Below are 19,394 nucleotides of genomic sequence, written 5' to 3'. Positions count from 1 at the left end.
TTTCCCACTGATCTCCTTTTTTGGAAATGGCAAGTTGACTTTCTCATCCATAAGCGCATATCAAGTGCAAGTGTGCTGTCCAGCAGCTCACATCAGCAGGATGGGGAGTCTTTTCATTAGAAAGGACATCAAAAGTGGATTGTTAAAATAATGATTGTTTCAATATTAGGCCTATGGGGAGACCTATACATTTGGCAGCCAAGCACGAGTGATCAGTGTAGCCTATTATTGTCTAGACATGATGTTGAAATATCTTCACGCCTAGAATAAGTAATTATATAATTTTGGCAAGTTCAATTTACCTCAGGGGAAGCTTCAGAATATGGACTTCAGCCAAGATTTGAAGGTCAGCCTAGGTTTTGAATAGGTTTTTAGGAAAAGAGAAATGTGATTAGTGTGTGTCTGAGGAGCAGTGGTGGCTTTGATTGATGTCGATTCAGAAAGATTCCTAAAGTAGCCTGTCTGGACTCCATTTCTTTATAAGAGAGCAGGAACAAATAATGAAACTGAAATGAGAATAACAAAATTGTAAAAACCTAAGCAAATCATGATGATCAGCATATGTACGAGGAATGACGACAGGTGCCAGTTTTCCGTTCATTTCCTCTCATTAATGGGATGCAACTGATGCAAACGTTGCTCAATTGATCTTGTAGGCTAATATTTTCCTCAAAGTCCTCTCTACACACTTTGAACAACATGACCTTGCATTGACACTGCCTTCTGATAAGGGAATTTGATTTGAATTTGATTTGATTTTGACAAGTGTAATGACCGCAGCAGGTCATAACGGTATTGTTTGTTGTTGTTCTTAAAATTCTAATTCTATATACTCCAAGTCGGTATTCATGTCATGAGCAGGAATTCTCCTCGACCACGCCTACAGATTGGGGAAAACAAACACTCTTTACTATTGACCCCCATTGTAAAAGAGCCAACTTTGTCACAATTTATTTTGTAATACAGAAATAACAAAACATTCCAAAAACCTGCTGTGTTGTTCAATGTACATGTAACCAGGTCAAAATCCCAAACCTATGGTTCGCGATGCTCCCACATAGGGAAATAAAGCCTGCGAGAAGTGCCCTGTGGCTTCAGGCTATTCGGCGTGGAAGAGTGGGAAATTGTGGGGACACGGTGTCCAAGTAGGCTACACGTAGCTACAGTGGCTTGCGAAAGTATTCACCCCCCTTGGCATTTTTCCTATTTTGTTGCCTTACAACCTGAAATTAAAATTGATTTTTTTTGGGTGGGGGTTATCATTTGATTTACACAACATGCTTACCACTTTGAAGATGCAAAATAAGAAATAAGACAAAGAAAAAACAGAAAACTTGAGCGTGCATAACTATTCACCCCCCCAAAGTCAATACTTTGTAGACCCACCTTTTGCAGCAATTACAGCTGCAAGTCTCTTGAGGTATGTCTCTATAAGCTTGGCACATCTAGCCACTGGGATTTTTGCTCATTCTTCAAGGCAAAACTGCTCCAGCTCCTTCAAGTTGGATGGGTTCTGCTGCTGTACAGCAATCTTTAAGTCATACCACAGATTCTCAATTGGATTGAGGTCTGGCTTTGACTAGGCCATTCCAAGACATTTCAATGTTTCCCCTGAAACCACTCGAGTGTTGCCTTAGCAGTATGCTTAGGGTCATTGTCCTGTTGGAAGGTGAACCTCTGTCCCAGTCTCAAATCTCTGGAAGACTGAAACAGGTTTCCCTCAACATTTTCCTGTATTTAGCGCCATCCATCATTCCTTCAATTCTGACCAGTTTCCCGGTCCCTGCCGACGAAAAACATCCCCACAGCATGATGCTGCCACCACCATGCTTCACTGTGGGCATGGTGTTCTCGGGGTGATGAGAGGGGTTGGGTTTGCGCCAGACATAGCGTTCTCCTTGATGGACAAAAAGCTACATTTTAGTCTCATCTGACCAGAGTACCTTCTTCCATATGTTTGGGGAGTCTCCCACATGCCTTTTGGCGAACACCAAACGTGTTTGCTAATGGCTTTTTTTCTGTCCGCTCTTCCGTAAAGCCCAGCTCTGTGGAGTGTAGACTCCACAGAGCTCTGTAGACTCCTGAGTGGCGCAGTGGTCTAAGGCACTGCATCGCAGTGCTAACTGTGCCACTAGAGATCCTGGTTCGAATCCAGGCTCTGTCGCAGCCGGCCGCGACCGGGAGACTCATGGGCGGCGCACAATTGGCCCAGCGTCGTCCAGGGTAGGGGAGGGAATGGCCGGCAGGGATGTAGCTCAGTTGATAGAGCATGGCGTTTGCAACGCCAGGGTTGTGGGTTCAATTCCCACGGGGGGCCAGTATAAAAAAAAAAAGAAAATGTATTCACTAACTGTAAGTCGCTCTGGATAAGAGCGTCTGCTAAATGACGTAAATGTAAATGAGTGTTATGTTAAGTTTTTGCTGTGAGCCAATTGAGTAACCAAGGTAACCACAGGTTGGATACTATGAATATTGTTTCCAAATACCAATCAGCAACTGCGCTGTAAATCCGGCTGCACATTGAACGTTGAGATTGCCGAAAGGCCAGGCTCTTTGGCAAATGGCAGGGGTGGCAAGGAGTGTAATGTTCGCTAAAAAGACTGGTACCCAGACTAGGAAGAGAGTGTTCTGTACACGTATCTCTTTACACGTGTAGTTGTCTGAGTTGGTTCAGGTGGTGGGTGAGTGGGAAGCTTTGTTCCTGACTTGATGCTGTCACTGCCTGACTTGATGCTGTCACTGCCTCTCAGGGTTTGCTCCATCAATCACTCCTGCTGTAGACACTATAGCTAGAGGGGCCCTGCATGACCACTTTGTACAGTATACGTCCCCGAAAACACAATCTGTTACCATCAGTTACTGTCCATCAAGAAGGCTGTCCCCCTGGGCCCTAACTTTATGCAATCAGTCACTTTCATGTGAAATACTCTGCAACTGTTAAACAAGCATATGCATCTCCTGTGCTCAATGCATTTGGAAATACATCTCTACAGAGACAAGCGCCATTATTGTGAAATGTATTATAGGGGCTCTGTCTTCTTGATATGCACAACAAATGATTGTGAATGGTAGGCATGTGAGTGCAATCAAAGTACATTCCAATGAGGTATGGGAAGTGAAAACAGTGTTTAAAGCCGCATTAGCAGTTGGTTTAAAATAAAGTCTCTGACTGTACACAAATTAATGCAACGGTGGGGAGGGTATTTGAGAAACAAGACCAATTTCTCAAGTGATCAAGATACTGTATATGTGCATCCAATCTGTGTGAGGTTGTCATACATTTTGTCCATTTGACTATTATGTTATGTATCTTTCAATTGCTCCTGAGACATACTATTCTTTAAAATATATTTCATTCTGAATCATCATTATCCAATAATTTTCAATTGCAGTTGGTTCAAGAAGGCATTTTGAGAGCTTGGGACTATTGGTTCTATCTGCATTTCTGTCCAAATGTAGTTATTGACATAGCCTTGTTCTGTTCAATCTTCTCTACCTATATAGTACTCTAAATACCCACAATTCATGTTGTTAAGTTAAAAAAAATAATAGATAAAAATATTCAGGCCAAAGAGTTCAGTCTTGGTTTCATCAGACCAGAGAATTTTGTTTCTCATGGTCCGAGAGTCCTTTAGGTGCCTTTTGGCAAACTCCAAGCGGGCTGTCATGTGCCTTTTACTGAGGAGTGGCTTCCGTCTGGCCACTCTACCATAAAGGCCTGATTGATGGAGTGCTGCAGAGATGGTTGTCCTTCTGGAAGGTTCTCCCATCTCCACAGGGGATCTCTGGAGCTCTGTCAGAGTGACCATCAGGTTCTTGGTCACCTCCCTGACCAAGGCCCTTCTCCCCCGATTGCTCAGTTTGGCCGGGCGGCCAGCTCTAAGAAGAGTCTTGGTGGTTACAAACTTCTTCAATTTCAGAATGATGGAGGCCACTGTGTTGTTGGGGACCTTCAATGCCGCAGACATTTTTTGGTACCCTTCCCCAGATCTCTGCCTCGACACAATCCTGTCTTGGAGCTCTACAGACAATTTCTTCGACCTCATGGCTTGTGGTTCTCTGTAGCTCAATTGGTCGAGCATGGCGCTTGTAACGGCAGGGTAGTGGGTTCGATCCCCGGGACCACCCATACGTAAAAATGTACGCACACATGACTGTAAGTCGCTTTGGATAAAAGCATCTGCTAAATGGCATATTATTATTATTATTATGGCTTGGTTTTTTCTCTGTACTGTCAACTATGGGACCTTATATAGTCAGGTGTGTGCCTTTCCAAATCATGTCCAATCAATTGAATTTACCACAGGTGGACTCCAATCAAGTTGTAGAAACATCTCAAGGATCATCAATGGAAACTGGATGCACCTGAGCTCAATTTCGAGTTTCATTGCAAAGGGTCTGAACATACTTATGTAAATAATGTATTTCTGTTTTTGTTTTTTTATAAGTTTGCAAACATTTCCAAAAACCAGTTTTTGCTTTGTCATTATGGGGTAGTATGTGTAGATTGATAAAGGAAAAAAATAATTTAATCAATTTTAGAATAAGGCTGTAACATAACAAAATGTGGAAAAAGTCAAGGGGTCTGAATACTTTCCGAATGCACTGTATCTATAATCCGTAACTCCTTGTCCGTCTGTCTGGATTGTATAATGTGTGGATATCTGTATAGAAACCACCTGGACCAAACTTTCTCCAGACTGCCACCAAGGTTCAGTAATGGTAGCCAGTGCGCAAGACGCACCACCGCGTAACCTACCACTGTCTACCACAGCTGAGTAATAGGTGCCAGTTTGGATAATATGTTTGGTTCAGACAGTTTCTACAGAGATATCCACACATTATACAATCCGGACAGCTAAAGGACTCTCGGACAAGGAGCTACGGATTTAGTTCCAACTATTTTGAGGAGGTGTTATGGCTATGTTGAAGCTACGGTGGCTCAATAAGGACAAACAACAGTAATATTGCACAATAGTGATGTTGATTGTGATCATACTGATGATGAGAAGCAAGGCATTTCCTTCCCAGTGTAATCTTCAAAAAGTACGAACTGTTTATAAAATGCATTGTTATTCTGTAGAAGAAGTTCAGTTTGGTGCTTATTGGATTAAAAGTTTCCAAGGTGTTTCTGCTCCTTTTAGTTTTTCTGGTGTAAACATGTTGTGCTGAGAGAGGTGTGCTGTGCAGGGAGGAACTGAAGGCTTTGTCTCCCTGAATGTCACGGACAGATTGTCTCAGAGCCTGACAGCACTGCCACCGGTGACAAAACAAACCAGCTCTGTTTACCTGTCACCAACGCCCATGTACCCTATTCATCCATCTCCAAGTTAGGCCCTCTTATTCCACTCCACCTGTGCAAGTGATGTATTTAGCAAGGCTTTCCCAATGTGATAAATGACACCCTAATAATATGTGTTTGGTCTAGAACACCTGTTTCCAAACCCAAGCCTATCCAAAGCCTACATTATAAAGAGAGCATTACAGCAAATTCTCTGCTCTGGCCGCCAACTCACTGCCAATCACACAACCATAAGGCACAGAGACTGCAGCATTCAACTTCAAAGTTCTGACATATTTTGAACTTATTTTATCAGTATACATGGGATCGTGCTAATTTGCATTTGCTCAGATGGGTGGGCAAGACAGGTTGTTAATTTATTTTCTTTTGATTGACTTTGCAGTGAACAGCACTACCCCTGAATGAGATCCAAGGGGATGGTAAGCGCACCAGAAAGGTGCAGTCTCCCCAGTGTGTGGATTCTTCAAGTTTCAGATAGTTTAATTTCTCACTGAGTTTGAGGGTTATTGTTCAGCAGAGTGCCCTTCCTCACATCTGTTTCTAAACAGTCAGGGGAATCTTGTTTTAACGGGGGTGAATTGAGGATTGAATAGAAAAGTTTGATTCCCACCACATACATGTATGTCTGATATATTGGAAGCGCTCAGTAAGTTAGTTTACAGATAATTATTTTCTACCAAGTTCACTCATTACCCTTTTTAGTGAAATTAATCGTCGTCGTCTTCCTCCGACTCCTCTGTGTAAAACTGCTCCCATTCCTGCTCCCATGGTTGTAGGGACTCCACCTGGAACCTCCACGGGTGCAATGGTCGGGGCTCTTCTCTCTCCATCCCCGACCACCCCTTTAGCCCCCCCCAAAAAAAATTATTGGGGCTGCCTCTCGGGCTTCCTCTTCGGCCGGCACCGTTGATGTCACCGTTGATCCTCTCCTACCCGGGCTTCCTCCTTCGCCCAGGGCCCTTTATCGGCTACACTCTCCTTAATTGCCTCCCGGTAACGGACGGCCTCCTCCTCAGTAATTTTCCCCCAACCGAGGAGGACATCTACCAAGGTTACCTCCCGTTGAGTCCCAGGCGTTTGCTCCTTCTGGGCACGCTGCTTGGTCCTTTTACAGTGGGATCTTCTGTCACGATCGTTGAGAGACGGGTCAGACCAAGTTGCAGCGTGGTATGCGTACATGTTTATTAGAACAAATAAACACTTGACAAAACAACAAAAGCAATGTAACCGTGAAGGTCCTAAGGGCTAACACCACAAGCCTATCAGGAACACAAAATCCCACAACTAAGGTAGGCAACCAGGCTACCTAAGTATGATCCCCAATCAGAGACAACGAGCGACAGCTGCTTCTGATTGGGAATCACACCCGGCCAAACCTAGACATACACATACTAGATCTCCAACATAGAATATGATCACATAGATCTCAAACTGAAACTCACACCCTGACCCAACCAACAAGAGTTCTCTAGGTCAGGGTGTGACAGTACCCCCCTGCCCAAAGGTGCGGACTCCGGACGCAAAACCTAACATAACAAGGGAGGGTCCGGGTGGGCATTAGCCTCAGAGGCGGCTCCGGCTCCGGGCGTGACGACCTCTCCCTCTCTGCCTCCCCGTTGCACCCCTGGTCTGGTCTGGACCTCGGCGCGATGCTTCCACTCTCCTTCCTCCCACGATGCACCAAGCCCTGTCTGGACCCTGGTGTGGGAGGCCCCGAACCTGGAGCAGGACTGACATCTGGGTCTGGATCGGCAATCCTCCCGCGATGCACCAAGCCCTGTCTGGACCCTGGTGTGAGAGGCCCCGACCCTGGAGAGGGGCTGATGTCTGGACCTGGAGTGAAGCTGCTGACCGGAGCTGAACTAGACCCCGGTGGAGCAGACTGCTCTGGCTCCGGAGTGGAGCAGCTGACCGGAGCTGAACTGGACCCCGGTGGAGCAGACTGCCCTGGCTCCGGAGTGGAGCCGCTGACCGGAGCTGGACCCCCTCCCTCTGGCTCTGGAGTGGAGCAAACTTCCGGACCTGTATCCATCCCCATCTCTGGAGCAGGACTAAATGTTGTGCCCAGCCTGGGCACCGACGCAGAGGAAAAATCCAGCCCTGTAGTAGGACTGGTTGCCGGCCCCAGACTGGGTACCGACACGTTTAGGAGCTCCTGCTCCAAAACGGGGCTGTACGTCGTGCCCACCCTGGGCACCGACACAGAGGTGGTTTCCAACCCTGTAGTTGGGCTGGTTACTGGCCCCAGACTGGGCACCGACACGCTAAAGTGCTCCCTGCAGGGGACCGTCGCTGGAGGTCGGGTAAGTTGTGTGGTTGGAGGAGGTGTAGAAACGCCACCTCTCTTCCATCGCTCCAATGTACTCACCACGCGCTCCATTGCGCTGCCAAGAGCCTGGATCATGCTCGCCTGCCGTTGGATACGTTCCTCCAACGATCCGGACGGACCGACTGTACCTGCTGACTCCATTCTAGGTGCGTGTTTCTGTCCTGGAACAGGCCTTGCCGGACTGGGAACACGCACCATTGGCTTGGTGCGAGGGGGAGGCATGGACCGTGCCGGACTGGGAACACGCACCACTGGCTTGGTGCGAGAAGCAGGCACGGGGCGTACCGGGCTGGGTACTGGCATTGGAGATCCACGACTGTTCCAGTCCTTCTCTCTCCACCGCCAATCCCCCTCCAGTGAGGACTCCTCCGGGAGCCCCCACGAGTGAGGGAACATAAATTAATTGTCGTCGTCTTCCTCCGACTCCTCTGTGTAAAACTGCTCCCATTCCTGCTCCCATGGTTGTAGGGACTCCACCTGGAACCTCCACGGGTGCAATGGTCGGGGCTCTTCTCTCTCCATCCCCGACCACCCCTTTAGCCCCCCCCAAAAAAAATTATTGGGGCTGCCTCTCGGGCTTCCTCTTCGGCCGGCACCGTTGATGTCACCGTTGATCCTCTCCTACCCGGGCTTCCTCCTTCGCCCAGGGCCCTTTATCGGCTACACTCTCCTTAATTGCCTCCCGGTAACGGACGGCCTCCTCCTCAGTAATTTTCCCCCAACCGAGGAGGACATCTACCAAGGTTACCTCCCGTTGAGTCCCAGGCGTTTGCTCCTTCTGGGCACGCTGCTTGGTCCTTTTACAGTGGGATCTTCTGTCACGATCGTTGAGAGACGGGTCAGACCAAGGTGCAGCGTGGTATGCGTACATGTTTATTAGAACAAATAAACACTCGACAAAACAACAAAAGCAACGTAACCATGAAGGTCCTAAGGGCTAACACCACAAGCCTATCAGGAACACAAGATCCCACAACTAAGGTAGGCAACCAGGCTACCTATGATCCCCAATCATAGACAACGAGCGACAGCTGCCTCTGATTGGGAATCACACCCGGCCAAACCTAGACATACACATACTAGATCTCCAACATAGAATATGATCACATAGATCTCAAACTGAAACTCACACCCTGACCCAACCAACAAGAGTTCTCTAGGTCAGGGCGTGACACACTATTTACATGGTATTGCATTAGTTATTATTCCACTGGTATTTAATCCCTTACAAGGCATATAATCCGTGGTCATATGTTGGCAAAATGCTAAAATGTGGGGTTTGGTACCGGAATATTTATTCTAACTGAGACTTCTTGAAGGTTGTGGTGCAGACCAGCCTAATTAAAAAGAGAGAGAGAACGAGAGAGATCTGATGTTATGGTTATTCAGGCTAACTGTATAAAAATACAGTCCGCATGAACACAAAAAAAATACAGCCACATGTATGTCCTCTGTCACTCGCTCAGAAGTGATAATAGTTGCAGCAGCACCCTGCTGTATCGTTTGTAAATTAAAGTAAAAATATTCAACCCCATTATGAGAGATATCATGCTTCTAGTGCGTTCTACTGTTCAGATGGGCAGAGGGAATCCCTAGTGGTGCCATTAGGCCTAGCTGGGTGAGTTTCTGTTATGTTCTTCATTTTGTCTTCCTCTAATTGCTTAGCCATTAATTTCCTCAAACATGTATTTGGAGAATAAAATAAGAAACATTTCACCCAGTTGAAATATCTCAAAGATTCTTTGAAAGATCAATTCTGGGCTATATTGGGTAGTAAGTGAGGTGAATTAGTATTTATATGCCTCTCTCAAAAAGCCGGCTAACACCCTCTTGAGACATACTACCAAACAGACTATGTTCAAAACTTGTCTGGGTGACATGACTCGGATCACACAGCTACTTGGGTTACTACAGAGATGTGGGCAAAGGATGGGTACATTCTAACATAGTAGTATACAGTGCTTCTGTTGTCATATTTCCTTTGGCTCCTGAAGCGAATGCCAAGCATTCATCTTAACAAGTTAATTGGGTCTTGAATCACTCCAATAAGCTGGGTTTCAAAAGTCTGGTTCAATACCTGTTCTTTTACATTGTGATTGTAAGACACAATTATGCAAACCTCTGTCAATATTGATTTGTGGAAGATCATACCAGTCCTTATCCCAGAGAGACCATGCACAGACAATGGAAAAATGGCAGAGGAAACAAGTGAGTTGCAACAAGTCACCCATCAAATGTCTGCCACCACCACCACCTCCCGAGCAAAGAGTGATCATTCTCAAGCATAAGGCTGGCTGGTCAGTAAAATTGCTTTTGTTGGCTGTGTAAACAATGAAGGAAGTGGAAAAATGCTGCATCACTTCTTAATTGAACAGGTTGCTGGTTGAGGTCGAACACTTCTAAACCCATCGACAATCCCAGCTCCAACTTGATGTTCGTCTGATCTTAAAGAGGATGATGCTTCCATCAACATGATGGATGGAGATTCATGTCTAAAGAGGATGATGCTTCCATCAACATGCTGGATGGAGATTCATGTCTAAAGAGGATGATGCTTCCATCAACATGCTGAATGGAGATTCATGTCTAAAGAGGATGATGCTTCCATCAACATGCTGGATGGAGATTCATGTCTAAAGAGGATGATGCTTCGATCAACATGCTGGATGGAGATTCATGTCGGTAATAGAAATACAGAGGCATCCACATATTTCACTGGTGCCAGACACAACAAGGCTGTGACTCACCTTTACTTCCCAGCTCTCCTTAATGTGTTTACCCAGCCGAGGCTGGAAAAAGCCTGAGAAAACCCGTCTGCCCTGGATGTCTTGTTTGGAGGATGACCTCTGCATCTGGCTCCGGGAGGTCACGTCCCCCTGCTGCAGGAGCATGACCCAGCCTCTGTGGCTTATTAGCGCCCAGATAAAAATGTGGAGAAATGCCAGAGGATCCATTCCTGCAGCTTTTAGAGAGAGTTCTGGCATAGAGAGAGTTTGCTCTTAACCTGCTGATAGCATCAAATGTAGAGGAAATTGTGTTAGTTTGTTTCACAGCATGTCAGCACCCGATGAATAAGAGATAGTGCTGTACTTAGTCTAAATAAGGCCAAAACTGTTAAACAACTGTAATCTAACAATTGTTTGCTGTAGGAACAGACCTTAAATATTAATTCATATCTTTCTGTTCTACAGATAAAAAGTGCCTTTGCGGGTATTAAGATTGAGGCATTTTCTGCACTTAAATGTTTGTGAATTGTTTAGACAATAAAGCAATTTTTTTTGCAAAAGTTAAAACAGTAATTAACAACTGTTAAAAACACAACAAATAATTGCTCCAGTAACACTGCTGTAACAAATAGAGTATGAACTCATCCAAAGACACAAAGTTGAACTGACAGGAAGGGTTTTGATTGGTTCAGACATTAGAGATCTTGCATTGTGTCCAATGCAAAAGCTCACAACACGATGTGAATGTCTTGGAAGAAAGCCATTTGGTTTGTATGAGTCAGCTTTAAGGCTATTGTGAGACAGTTTGGCAGCTTGACCAGGAACACACTCTGAAATGGTTTCTCTCAGAAGATTATTGTAATTGGGAAACGATTGGAGGGAATAAATAGCAGTCAGTTGAGCTGAATCAATGTCACCCACCCAGTGCCGCCTCTAGCCTTTTGGGGGCCTTAAGCAAGATTTAGTTGATGACAGCTTTGCACACTCTTGGCATTCTCTCAACCAGCTTCACCTGGAATGCTTTTCCAACAGTCTTGAAGGAGTTTCCACATATGCTGAGCACTTGTCGCTCCTGAGCTCCTCCTCCTCCTGAGCAATCAAAGTGGCTTAGTGGGTTCTACTCTTCTCGTATTTCATAGTTCCGAAAAAGGACGGCAGCTTTCAGCCATTCCTGGACCTGCACGGCCTCAACAAATGTTTAAAGGAGCTCAAGTTCAATATGCTCTCACCAGCACGGGTGTTGCAGGCAGTCTCAAGCGGCCAATGGTTCACCACTCTCGACATGAAGGATGCGTACTTTCACGTTCCTGTTCATCGAGATCACTGGAAGTACCTCTGGTTTGCCTTCGAAAGAGTGGCTTACGAATTCAAAGTCCTCCCATTCGGCCTCTCACTGGTGCTGCATACATTCACAAAGTGCATAGTGCTGAACTACAGTGCCTTGCAAAAGTATTCATCCCCTTTGGCGTTTTTAATATTTTGTTGCATTACAACCTGTAATTTCAATGGATTTTTATTTGGATTTCATGTAATGGACATACACAAAATAGTCCAAATTGGCGAAGTGAAATGAAAAAAATAACTTGTTTCAAAAAATTATAAAAAATATAACGGAAAAGTGGTGCGTGCATATTTATGCACCCCCTTTGCTATGAAGCCCCTAAATAAGATCTGGTGCAACCAATTACCTTCAGAAGTCACATAATTAGTTAAATAAAGTCCACCTGTGTGCAATCTAAGTGTCACATGATCTGTCACATGATCTCAGTGTATATACACCTGTTCTGAAAGGCCCCAGAGTCTGCAACACCACCAAGCAAGGGGTACCACCAAGCAAGGGGCACCATGAAGACCAGGGATCTCTCCAAACAGGTCAGGGACAAAGTTGTGGAGAAGTATAGATCAGGTTTGGGTTATAAAAAAATATCAGAAACTTTTAACATCCCATTAAATCCATTATTAAAAATGGAAAGAATATGGCACCACAAGTGGCCACCCTGTGCCTTGATGACTGCTTTGCACACTCTTGGCATTCTCTCAACCAACTTCACCTTGAATGCTTTTCCAACAGTCTTGAAGGAGTTCCCACATATGCTGAGCACTTGTTGGATGCTTTTCCTTCACTCTACCGACAGCCCTTAAACAGCCTGGAGGTGTGTTGGGTCATTGTCCTGTTGAAAAACAAATGGTAGTCCCACTAAACCCAAACCAGATGGGATAGCATAACGCTGCAGAATGCTGTGGTAGCCATGCTGGTTAAGTGTGCCTTGAATTCTAAATAAATCACAGACAGTGTCACCAGCAAAGCACCCCCACACCATCACACCTCCTCCTCCATGCTTTACGGTGGGAAATACACATGCAGAGATCATCCGTTGACCCACACCACGTCTCACAAAGCCACGGTGGATGGAACCAAAAATCTACAAGTCTGTTCTTATTGGTGTCCTTTACAAGTGGTTTCTTTGCAGCAATTCAACCATGAAGGCCTGATTCACACAGTCTCGTCTGAACAGTTGATATTGAGATGTGTCTGTTACTTGAACTCTGTGAAGCATTTGTTTGGGCTGCAATTTCTGAGGCTGGTAACTCTAATGAACTTAATCTCTGCAGAAGAGATAACTCTGGGTCTTCCATTCCTGTGGCGGTCTTCATGACAGCCAGTTTCATCATAACGCTTGATGGATTTTCGACCGCACTTCAAGAAACGTTCAAAGTTCTTGACATTTTCCAGATTGACTGACCTTCGTGTCTTAAAGTAATGATGGACTGTCATTTCTCTTTGCTTATTTGAGCTGTTCTTGCCATAATATGGACTTGGTCTTTTACAAAATAGGGCTATCTTCTGTATACACCCCCTACCTTGTCACAACACAACTGATTGGCTCAAACACATTAAGAAGGAAAGAAATTCCACAAATTAACTTTTAATAAGTCACACCTGTTAATTAAAATGCATTCCAGGTGACTACCTCATGAGGCTGGTTGGGAGGGTGCCAAGAGTGTGCAGGGCCGTCGGGGCAGGGGGTGGCTATTTGAGGAGTCTCAAATATGAAGTATATTTCAATTTGTTTAATGCTTTTTTGGTTGCTGCATGATTCCATATGTGTTGTTTCGTGGTTTTGATGTCTTTGCTATTGTTCTACAATGTAGAAAGTAGTACAGGTGGGGGGGAACCCTTGAATGAGTAGGTGTTCTGGAGCTTTTGACCGGTAGTGTAGATAATTCCAATAACCTGCATGGTTGGTCTATGGTAATAGTAATGTATATAATATATGCAGTGCATTCGTAGAGTGGTCAGACCCCTTGGCTTTTACCACATTTTGTTACATTACATCCTTATTTAAAAAGATAAATTCAGATATTCAGACACTTTGCTATGAGACTCGAAATTGAGCTCAGGTGCATCCTGTTTCCATTGATCAACCTTGAGATGTTTCTACAACTTGATTGGAGTCCACCTGCGGTAAATTAAATTGATTGCACATGATTTGGAAAGGCCCACACCTGTCTATATACAGTCCCACAGTTGACAGTGCATGTCAGAGCAAAAACCAAGCAATGAGGTCCAAGGAATTGTCCGTAGAGCTCCGAGACAGAATTGTGTCGGGGCACAGATCTGGGGAAGGGTACCTAAAAATGTCTGCAGCATTGAAAGTCCCCAAGAACACAGTGGCCTCCATCATTCTTCAATGGAATAAGTTTGAAACCACCAACTCTTCCTAGAGCTGGCTGCCCGGCCAAACTGAGCAATCAGGGGAGAAGGGCCTTGGTCAGGGAGGTGAACAGGAACCCGATGGTAACTCTGACAGAGCTCCAGAGTTTATCTGTGGAGATGGGAGAACATTCCATAAGGACAACCATTTCTGCAGCACTACACCAATCAGGTCTTTATGGTAGAGTGGCCAGACGGAAGCTACTCATCAGTAAAAGGCACGTGACAGCCCACTTGGAGTTTTCCAAAAGGCACCTAAAGGACTCTGACCATGAGAAACTAGATGTTCTGGTCTGATGAAACCAATATTTAACTCTTTGGCCTGAATGCCAAGTGTCAAGTCTGGAGGAAACCTGGCACCATCCCCACGGTGAAGCATAGCGGCATCATGCTGTGGGGATGTTTTTCAGCGGCAGGGACTGGGAGACTAGTCAGGATAAAGGGAAAGATGAACGGAGCAAAGTACAGCGAGCTCCTTGATGAAAACCTGCTCCAGAGCGCTCAGGACCTCAGACTGGGGCGAAGGTTCACCTTCCAACAGGACAACGACCCTAAGCATACAGCCAAGACAACGCAGGGGTGGCTTCGGGACAAGTCTCTGAATGTCCTTGAGTGGCCCAGCCAGAGCCCGGACATGAACCCGATCAAACATCTCTGGAGAGACCTGAAAATAGCTGTGCAGCGACGCTCCCCATCCAACCTGACAGAGCTTGAGAGGATCTGCAGAGAAGAATGGGAGAAACTCTCCAAATACAGGTGTGCAAAGCTTGTAGCGTCATACCCAAGAAGACTCAAGGCTGTAATCGCTGCCAAAGGTGCTTCAACGCTGAGTAAAGGATCTGAAGACTTATGTAAATGTGATATTTCCGTTTTTCTAAAAACTTGTTTTTGCTTTGTCATTATGGGGTATTGTGATTAGATTAATGATTAGATTACAGTGGTCCTCTGTAGCTCAATTGGTAGAGCATGGCGCTTGTAACGCCAGGGTAGTGGGTTCGATCCCCGGGACCACCCATACATAAAAATGTATGCACACATGACTGTAAGTCGCTTTGGATAAAAGCGTCTGCTAAATGGCATATTATTATTATTATTATTATTTTTAAAAATAGAATGGGGCTGTAGGATAGCAGGATTTGGAAAAAGTCGGGGGGTCTAAGTACTTTCCGAATGCACTGTAGATGATGTGAAGACACCAACATGCCTGGTTGGTCTATGGTAATGGTAATGTATATAATATATAAATCATGTGAAGACACTAACCTGCTTGGTTGGTCTATGGTAATGGTAATGGTAATGGACATATATAGATCATTTTTAAGACACTAACCTGCCTGGTTGGTCTATGGTAATGGTAATGTATAAAATATATAGATCATGTGAAGACATTAACCTGCCTGGTTGTTCTATGGTAAAGGTGATGCATATAATATATAGATGTGAAGACACTAACCTGCCTGGTTGGTGGTGACGTTGAGAGAGACAAACTGTCGTCCGGGGTTGGTGAGCTCAGACACTCCATTGATGGCCTCCACCTCGAAGGTGTAGTTAGTGTGAGCCAGAAGGTCTGCCACCATCACAGAGTTGTTCCTGAGACCGCTGTGTTGGGGCAGGAACCGCACCGTGCTGTCACACTCCTCATAGTGTCTGCTGTCAACGCTGATCTTACGACACAGGATGTTATAGCTGACGTCCCTCCTGCCGCCAGTCTCCTCGGGAACCGCCCACTCCAGGAAGACCGACGTCTCGTTTACATTGGAAATGGCGTTACGAGGAGCAGAGGGCAGTCCTGTAGGGACAATATTATACTGTGTTGTTCTACTGACACTATAAAATAGTGCTAGAAGATAAGAGGTCCCGTAGGACCAATGATCATTCTTATTCCATAAAGGACTCCACTATCTAGAGGTGTTGTTGGGTAGTTCCACCAATTCGGTGCCTTTTAAGAAGTGTAACTTGGTCAATTTTGGGGGGGATTTCACCAAATGTTCTTATTCTGTCATAAACAACACTATTTCAAATCTTAAATAAATGAATAAAATAAAAACAATATTTACCCAGCAAAGATTCCCATTAAGTTCTAGTTAGGGTTTTATCTAACATTAGCATAAAAAAATGTTTTCCTTCAATTTTTAAATAAAGTATCCTTGGTATGTGTTCCTAAAATTCACTAAAATGTTGTGCACAACATCTGTAACAATCACCACAGAACATTCCCCAAATGTTATCATTAGGTTTCCAGGTAATGTAATAACACAATGCACCAGTAATGTTTTGCCAGCAAACCAAAATTGTTTATGTGAAAGTTCCCAGAACATATGTTAGGCTGCATCAAGTGTTCTGATAACAGAAAAACTGTCCGGTCGTGCTGATGATTCTAGAATGTTTGTATAACACATTCGCCTGATGTTGCAAGAACATTAGAAAGTCTCTATTTTTTTTTGCAACGCCAGGGTTGTGGGTTCGTTTCCCACGGGGGGCCAGTATGAAAATGTATGCACTCACTAACTGTAAGTCACTCTGGATAAGAGCGTCTGCTAAATGAATAAAATGTAAATGTGAAACCCTAAAGGAGCTGCAAAGCTCCACAGCGGAGATTGGAGTATCTGACCATAGGACCACTTTAAGCCGTACACTCCACAGAGCTGGGCTTTACAGAAGAGTGGCCAGAAAAATGCAATTGCTTAAAGAAAAAAATAAACAAACACATTTGGTGTTTGTCAAAAGCCATGTGGGAGACTCCCCAAACATATGGAAGAAGTTACTCTGGTCAGATGAGAGTAAAATTGAGCTTTTTGGCCATCAAGGAAAACGATATGTCTGGTGCAAACCCAACCCCCTCTCATCACCCTGAGAACACCATCCCCACAGTGAAGCATGGTGGTGGCAGCATCCTGCTGTGGGGATGTTTTTCATTGGCAGGGACTGGGAAACTGGTCAGAATTGAAGGAATGATGGAGGGTGCTAAATACAGGGAAATTCTTGAGGGAAACCTGTTTCAGTCTTCCAGAGATTTGAGACTGGGACGGAGGTTCACCTTCCAGCAGGACAATAACCCTAAGCATATTGCTAAAGCAACACTCACGTGGTTTAAGGGGAAACATTGAAATGTCTTGGAATGGCCTAGTCAAAGCCCAGACCTCAATCCAATTGAGAATCTGTGGTATGACTTAAAGATTGCTGTACAGCAGCAGAACCCATCTAACTTGAAGGAGCTGGAGCAGTTTTGCCTTGAAGAATGGGCAAAAATCCCAGTGGTAGATGTGCCAAGCTTATAGAGACATACCACAAGAGACTTGGAGCTGTAATTGCTGCAAAAGGTGGCTCTACAAAGTATTGACTTTGGGGGGGGGGGGGGGTGAATAGTTATGCATGCTCAAGTTATTTTTTTGGTGTTATTTCTTGTTTGTTTTACAAAAAAAATGTTTTGCATCTTCAAAGTGGTAGGCATGTTGTGTAAATCAAATGATACAAACCTCCCAAAAAACAATTTTAATTCCAGGTTGTAAGGCAACAAAATAGGAAAAATGCCAAGTGGGGTGAATACTTTCGCAAGCCACTGTATCTGGAAGACTGGCTGGTGTATGCTCAATCAAGAGAGCAAGCTACAGCAGACACAAGTATAATCTTGAAGCACATTCAAGACCTGGGCCTCACCCTAATCAGGGAGAAGAGCAACCTGACTCCCTCACAGACAGTGGTCTTCCTGGGGATGTTGATCGATTCAACTCTTATGAGAGCACATCTCCCTCAGGTGAGATTGGAGAAGATATAAGCCTACCTAGACCGTTTCCGGCTTGGATGAGCCGTACCCGTATTAGAGTGCCAGAAGTTACTCTGCTTACTCACGTCGGCTTCTCTGTTGCTTCCGCTTGGCCTTCGTCAACTCAGGCCACTCCAGCGATGGTTCAACTCTCACCATCTACACCAGAGACGACACAGACGTCATCAGCTATCGGTGACAAATGCATGTGTGAGGACTCTGTTGAAATGGCACTCTCACTCCTTCATGTTGGAGGGAGCGATACTGAACAGAGTCCACCGAAGTGAGCTAGTGTGCACTGATGCCTCGCTAGAGGGTTGGGGGGCAGTGTTCAGAGGCATGGCAGCGAGCAGACGCTGGAGTCTCCCATGGAGTGGCAAGAACATCAATGTGCTGGAGTTCACGGCGGTTCGCCTGGAACTCCAACAGTTCCTGCCCTACTTGGAGGGGAAGCATGTCCTGGTCAGATCATACAATACCATGGTAGTGGCGTATATCAATCACCAGGGGGGACTGAGATCACGGCACCTCCACGAAATGGCTTGGGAGCTCTTGCTGTAGGCTCAGACCCGCTTAGTGTCGCTATGGGCAGCACACATCCCCAGGGTCGTGAACTGGGCTTCTCCTAATAGCACCATACTGGCCGAGACGACCATGGATCAGCCTCCTGTTGTCCCTCCTCTCTAGGACCCTGTGGCAGCTGCCGCTGAGACCCAACCTGCTGCTTGGCCCTTGAGATGCGTAGATGGGCAAGTCTAGGCATTCAGGACAATGAAGGTGGCATTCCTGTTGGCTATTACCTCTACTTAGAGGGTTAGTGAACTTCATGCTTTTTCAGTGACTGCTGAATGTTTCCGAATGCGTGCAGACAAGGGGACTGTTATCCTCCGGCCTAACCCCTCTTTCTTGCCAAAGGTCCTGTCTGACAGACATGTGAACCGGCCCTTACATTTGTCCGCATACACAACTCCCATGGCTGTGAGTGGGCTTGGGTTCCCCTTGATGAAATTTGCGCCTCGGCGTTGTCTAGCACTTTTGTTAGGTACTATCATGTCAATGTTGAGGCCGCCAACCAGGTCTGGACAGCCGTGTTGGGTGTTGCCTCCACTTCCCTGGAGGGGGATGGAGGGATACAGCAACCATGACTGCCCTGAGCTCAGTGCTACGTGATTTTGCTCGTCTGGCCATGCCTAGTTCAACCTTCCCAAGTTCTCTCACGTCACCCCGCTCCTCCGCACACTCCACTGGCTTCCAGTTCAACCTTCCCAAGTTCTCTCACGTCACCCCGCTCCTCCGCACACTCCACTGGCTTCCAGTTGAAGCTCGCATCTGTTACAAGACCATGGTGCTTGCCTATGGAGCTGTGAGGGGAACGGCACCTCCGTACCTTCAGGCTCTAATCAGTCCCTACACCCAAACGAGGGCATTGCGTTCATCCACCTCTGGCCTGCTGGCTCCCCTTCCTCTGTGGAAGCATAGTTCCCGCTCAGCCCAATCAAAACTGTTCGCTGCTCTGGCACCCCAATGGTGGAACAAGCTCCCTCACGACGCCAGGACAG

This window comes from Coregonus lavaretus, assembly GCF_964263955.1.
Source record: "Coregonus lavaretus genome assembly, chromosome: 30".
NCBI classification, from domain to species: Eukaryota; Metazoa; Chordata; class Actinopteri; order Salmoniformes; family Salmonidae; genus Coregonus; species Coregonus lavaretus.
This window is presented reverse-complemented; position numbering follows the sequence as displayed.